The 6,369-nt window shown below is 49.0% G+C and overlaps 1 protein-coding gene across 3 annotated transcripts in view; it reads left to right on the top strand.

Annotated features, from left to right (window-relative positions):
* Window positions 1–2,652: 2,652 nt before the first annotated feature.
* Window positions 2,653–6,369, top strand: part of LOC308580453 (uncharacterized protein) — a 29,168-nt gene continuing 25,451 nt past the window's right edge. For 2 of the 3 annotated variants that reach the window (XM_081182122.1, XM_081182126.1), the window contains exon 1: window positions 2,653–2,741. The gene's annotated coding sequence lies outside the window, so the exon portion shown is untranslated. Of the gene's footprint in view, window positions 2,742–2,848; window positions 4,080–6,369 lie in introns of those variants that run through there. The other variant, XM_081182127.1, reaches the window with a different exon arrangement.

Here is a 6,369-nt window from a genome sequence, read left to right as displayed (position 1 = left end):
GACGCTGTCTTCTCCAGTCTGTACCTTGACTCTAAAGAACCCAAACCGCTGTGGACTCATGACAATCTGCAGAGAAATCAGAGATTAATAATAATAATGATGATAATAATAATAATATTTATACCCTGCCCATCTGGCTGGGCTTCCCCAGCCACTCTGGGCGGCTTCCAACAAAATATTAAAATACAGTAATGCATCAAACATTAAAAGCTTCCCTAAGCAGGGCTGTCTTCAGATGTCTTCTAAAAGTCTGGTAGTTGTTGTTCTCTTAGACATCTGGTGGGAGGGCGTTCCACAGGGCGGGCGCCACCACCGAGAAGGCCCTCTGCCTGGTTCCCTGTAACCTCACTTCTCACAGCAAGGAAAGCGCCAGAAGGCACTCAGCGCTGGACCTCAGTGTCAGGGCAGAATGATGGGGGTGGAGACGCTCCTTGAGGTGTACGGGACCGGGGCCATTTAGGGCTTTAAAGGTCAGCACCAACACTTTGAATTGTGCTTGGAAACGTTCTGGGAGCCAGTGTAGGTCTTTCAAGGCTGGTGTTATGTGGTCTCAACGGCCGCTCCCAGTCACCAGTCTAGCTGCCGCATTCTAGATTAGTTGTAGTTTCCAGATCACTTTCAAAGGTAGCCCCACATAGAGCGCATTGCAGTAGTCCAAGTGGGAGATAACTTGAGCATGCACCACTCTGGTGAGACAGTCTGCGGGCAGGGAGGGTCTCAGCCTGCGTACCAGATGGAGCTGGGAGACAGCTGCCCTGGACACAGAATTGACCTGTGCCTCCATGGACAGCTGTGAGTCCAAAACGTCTCCCAGGCTGCACACCTGGTCCTTCAGGGGTAAAATTACCCCATTCAGGACCAGGGAGTCCTCCACACCTGCCCACCCCCTGTATCCCCAAAACAGTACTTCTGTCTTGTCAGGATTCAACCTCAATCTGTTAGCTGCCATCCATCCTCCAACTGCCTCCAGACACACTCACAGGACATTCACTGGTTCTGATCTGAAAGAGGTAGAGCTGGGTATCATCCGCATATTGATGGATGAACAAACTTTTTACCTAATGTCTGCAACTGATCTCAATATTTACGCGTGATATGTTAAATAGCTTTACAGCCGCCTCCACACTACATTTCCTTACCAACAAGAGCAACAGCACATTTAATACAATACTGTATTACACTTTAGACTATCATTCAAAAACTTCCCTTCCTTTCTCCAGCAAAATGGGTATAATACTTCTGGACAACTTTGCAGGGCTGGCGTAACCCAGCCACAGACCTGCTCCCCTATTATATGGGAATAATAATGGTGGAAATTAAAAAAAAAACCACAACACATTCCCTGGGAACAAAATCATATCGAGAGAAAGAGAATATGAACTGCCTCCCATCTCAGGTTCTACGTTGCTCCCCTGTGAGGAAAGTTTACAACATTTGAGGCCGTTTATTTGGGGTAAAGAAAAATAAATCCCCTCAAACCACATCAACTGTGCGCAAGCCCCATAGAAATACACAGGATGTGAATCTTGGTTGAGGACTGTAAGGTGGCTTCTAGACTCTTTGTATTTATCTAATTTTGCAAACCTGTAGCTCCCAGGGATGTTCACAACATACTTCTGTAGATCATTTTGGGACGAATTAATTTCTTCCTCAGAAACGGAGAGGAGGCAGAGATCATGGAGTCTTCCTCTAGCGGAGGGTTTCCCCACCTTTTTTTATTTTTCAATGGATTTTATTAGAGTTAAAATAAATAAATAAATAAATAAATAAATACAGTAGTAGATAGGTAGCCGTGTTGGTCTGCCATAGTCAAAATAAAAAAATTCCTTCCAGTAGCACCTTAAAGACCAACTAAGTTAGTTCTTGGTATGAGCTTTCGTGTGCATGCACGAAGTGTATCTGAAGAAGTGTGCATGCACACGAAAGCTCATACCAAGAACTAACTTAGTTGGTCTTTAAGGTGCTACTGGAAGGAATTTTTTTATTTTAAATAAATACACTCCAGGATAACACCGAGGGTGCCGGGTTCAAGTCCAGACAGCGCCAGGCAAGAGCCATCCTTTCCAAATTCCAGAGGGGCAGCTTGGAAAAATTCCCTGCCCTTCTCTCCACCACCGCTACTCCTTGCCCCACAAAGAAGAAGAAAAGCTTCGCCCCATTATTATTTTTCCACATTTAACTCTTGCATTGCTGGAGGCTGGACTAGATGACCCTATGGGGTCCCTTCCGACTCTGCAATTCTTTGAATCTATTAAATTTCTTGCCCCCTCTTTCTCCTCGCCAAGAAAAGAGGTGCGCATTTGCACGTGGGGCAGCAGAATCGCCCTGCGCAGTGACGAGACAGGGCTGCTCTAACCACTAGACCTCCTTCCCCCCCCCCATACCTCTTCAAAGTTACTTTAAAAATGCTGCTTTCCTGCTCATTCCCCCGATGGCCCCGTTCGCTTGGGAGCCCGAAGTGCCGGCGAGTCTCCCCCCCCCCCCATGAGCAGGAGATGCCCAGATTCCCATTTGTGTGCGCCCAGGGCGCACGTTTCCTCTTTGGCACAGAGCTGCAGTGCTCGTGGCTTAGGCCATGCAAGGGTTAAAAAAGAAGCGGATTCCTAGAGAAGAAGGAAATTTGGGGTGGAAGGAAGGGAAGGGGGCTTCCTCTAGAGCAGAAGGGGCTCCCTGCTTTGCAGAGGAAGTACTCTCTGCTTTTCCCCACCGCGCGCTGCGTCTGCGGCTCCTTCTGCAACCCGGTGAGATTCTGCAACATCTTTTTGGTGCGTTTGGTGGAAAGGAGGAGGCGTCGCCTGGGAGACGCAGATCAGGAGAAACCATCACAGGAAACAAATAGGGAGAGGGGTTGTTCGTGTCTCCGTTCCCCATCTAAGATGGAATCACAGAATCGTAAACTTGCAAGAGTCATCTTGTCCAACCCCCGTGCAATGCAGGAATCTTTTGCCCATGCGAGACTCGAACCCACGACCCTGAGATGAAGAGTCTATTGCTCTCCCGGCTGAGCTGTTTGGGGAGGCTGGGGTTTAAAGAGGGGCTGCGAGGTGGAGTTGATGAGTGGGAGCGGATGGTCATAGAGTTGGAAGGGACCCTGAGGATCATCGACTCCAGCCCCCTTTAACACAGGAACATGCAACTGACCCATATTTTATTTTGCTGGAAGCTGCCCAGAGTGGCTGGGGGAACCCAGCCAGATGGGCCAGGGTATAAGCAATAAAATTATTATTATGGTTAAGGAGCAAACGTGCGCTGAGGATGGGAGTTTGGGCTTCTCCTGGCCTGCAGGCGACATATCTCCTGTTATAATTGTTTATGCACATCATGTAATTAGGTAAAGGTAAAGGGACCCCTGACCATTAGGTCCAGTCGTGGCCGACTCTGGGGTTGCGGCGCTCATCTCGCTTTACTGGCCGAGGGAGCCAGCGTATAGCTTCCGGGTCATGTGGCCAGCAGGACTAAGCCACTTCTGGCGAACCAGAGCAGCGCACAGAAACGCTGTTTACTTTCCCGTCGGAGTGGTACCTATTTATCTACTTGCACTTTGACGTGCTTTTGAACTGCTAGGTGGGCAGGAACTGGGACCGAGCAATGGGAGCTCACCCCGTTGCAGGGATTCGAACCGCCGACCTTCTGATTGGCAAGTCCTAGGCTCTGTGGTTTAACCCACAGCGCCACCCGCGTCCCTAATTAATCATGTAATTAAATAGCAATAAAAAGCTTTACAAAGAAAATAATTCAGAAAAGAGGCGAGCAGGCAGAGCGCAGCCGTGACGGCCAGTAGCCATTGATAGCCCTCTGCTCCATGAATTTGTACCGTCCTCTCTTAAAGGCAGTGTGGTGCAGTGGTGAGAGCAGATCAGGACCATGAAGCTCCCGAGGGGACAACAACTTTGGCCCACTTCCTGTCAGCATGGCCTACCTCATAGGGTTGTCATGAGGATTAAATGGAGAGAGGGAGAGCCGCGCATGCTGCCTTTTGCTCCTTGGAGGAAAAGGTGGAATACAAAAGTATAGACTCCTGGAGACAGAAGGGACCTGAGGGTCATCTAGTCCAACCCTAGTCATGTAAAAATATTCAGGTGGGTCAAGCCTGCAACTTTGGTGTTACTGGAAATATGCTGGAAATAGGGTTCTGTCCTCTCCCCCATGCTTTTCAACATCTACATGCAGCCGCTGGGAGAGATCATCAGGGGGTTTGGGCTGAGTGTTCATCAGTATGCGGATGATACCCAGCTCTACCTCTCTTTTAAATCAGAACCAGTGAAGGCGGTGAAGGTCCTGTGTGAGTGTCTGGAGGCGGTTGGAGGATGGATCGTGGCTAACAGATTGAGGTTGAATCCTGACAAGACAGAAGTACTGTTGTTGGGGGACAGGGGGTGGGCTGGTGTGGAGGACTCCCTGGTCCTGAATGGGGTAACTGTGCCCCTGAAGGACCAGGTGCGCAGCCTGGGAGTCATTTTGGACTCACAGCTGTCCATGGAGGCACAGGTTAAATCCGTGTCCAGGGCAGCTGTCTACCAGCTCCATCTGGGACGCAGGCTGAGACCCTACTTGCCCACAGACCGTCTTGCCAGAGTGGTGCCTGCTGTGGTTATCTCCCGCAATGCGCTCTACGTGGGGCTACCTTTGAATGTGACCCGGAAACTGCAACTAATCCAGAATGCAGCAGCTAGACTGGTGACTGGAAGCGGCCGCCGAGACCATATAACACGGGTCTTGAAAGACCTACAGTGGCTCCCAGTACGTTTCCGAGCACAAAGTGTTGGTGCTGACCTTTAAAGCCCTAAACGGCCTCGGTCCAGTATACCTGAAGGAGCATCTCCACCCCCATCGTTCTGCCTGGACGCTGAGGTCCAGCACCGAGGGCCTTCTGGCGGTTCCCTCATTGCAAGAAGCAAAGCTACAGGGAACCAGGCAGAGGGCCTTCTCAGTGGTGGCGCCTGCCCTGTGAAACGCCCTCCCACCAGATGTGAAAGAGAAAGTAATTACCAAACTTTTAGAAGACATCTAAAGGCAGCCCTGTTTAGGGAAGCTTTTAATGTTTAATAGGTTATTGTATTTTAGTGTTTTGGGCGCCGCCCAGAGTGGCTGGGGAAACCCAGCCAGATGGGCAGGGTATAAATATTATTATTATTATTATTATTATTATTATTATTATTATTATTATTATTATTATTTGCTCTAACCAACTGAGCTATCCCAGCCAATTGTTGTTTTCCCCTTAAAATTAAAGCCCCTGTTTTTCATGTGGAGCTTTCCAGCTTGGTAGCACATAATAAATGTGTGCGCATTCAGACGCCAGTGTTTTCCAGGGATCACATTATGCTGAGAGTACTTCTGCCCAAGGACACTATTCCTGTATGAGGGGTTTGGCATTTACAGAATTAAAACTGATCTTTAAAGAGCATAGATGAAAACAGTCCTTATTAGTGATCCCTGAATATAGCAATGGGAGGAAGCTGGTCCAGGATGTGGTATGTTTCTCTCTGGCTACTGAGTCTGTGTGAGTCTGGGTATGGACGCAGAATCTTAAGAGTTGGAAGGGATCTGAGGGTCATCTAGCCCAACCCCTGCAATGCAGGAATCTCAGCTGAAACACCCAGTGCTTTTCAAGCTGCACTGGCTCCCGGTGGAGTAAAGGGTCAGGTTTAAGGTGCTGGTTTTGACCTTTAAAGCCCTTCACGGCCTAGGACCCTCGTACCTACGGGACCACCTCTCCCGGTATGCCCCACGGAGAGCCTCAAGGTCCATAAATAGCAACACCCTAGAGGTCCCGGGCCCTAAGCAAGTCAGATTAGCCTCAACCAGAGCCAGGGCCTTCTCAGTGATGGCTCCAGCCTGGTGGAACGCTCTGCCTCATGAGACCAGGGCCCTGTAGGATCTGATTTCTTTCTGCAGGGCCAGTAAGACAGAGTTGCTCTGCCTGGCTTTTGGCTTGGAATTAACTTGATCCCCCACCCCTCTTTCTTTTTTCCTTCTGTGATGGAACTCTTCCTTGGGGACTTCCCTGGCTTTTTAAAATGTATTTTAATCTTGTTTTTAAAGTTGTATTTCAATCAATTGTTTTATATCTGGTGTTAGCCACCCTGAGCCTGGTCTTGGCTGGGGAGGGCGGGGTATAAATAAAATTTATCATTATTATTATTATTATTATCCATGACAGATGGCCACCCAACCTCTGCTTAAAAACCTCCGAGGAAGGAGAGTCCACAGTCTTAAGGGAGACCAAGATGCGGTCTTGGTCCAGGTTCTTAGATTTTGGGGCAGGGATCCCGCAAACGGACAGCGTGAGAGGAACATGAATAGCTGTGTGAGAAATAGAACCTCCTTATGCAGAACCGGTATACTGGATCTCAAATGGGGAGAAGA

Source organism: Podarcis bocagei, assembly GCF_964188305.1.
Source record: "Podarcis bocagei genome assembly, chromosome: 2".
In the NCBI taxonomy this organism is placed as follows: Eukaryota; Metazoa; Chordata; class Lepidosauria; order Squamata; family Lacertidae; genus Podarcis; species Podarcis bocagei.
Note: the sequence above shows the minus strand (reverse complement) of the source record. Positions and strands in the feature narration are given on the sequence as shown.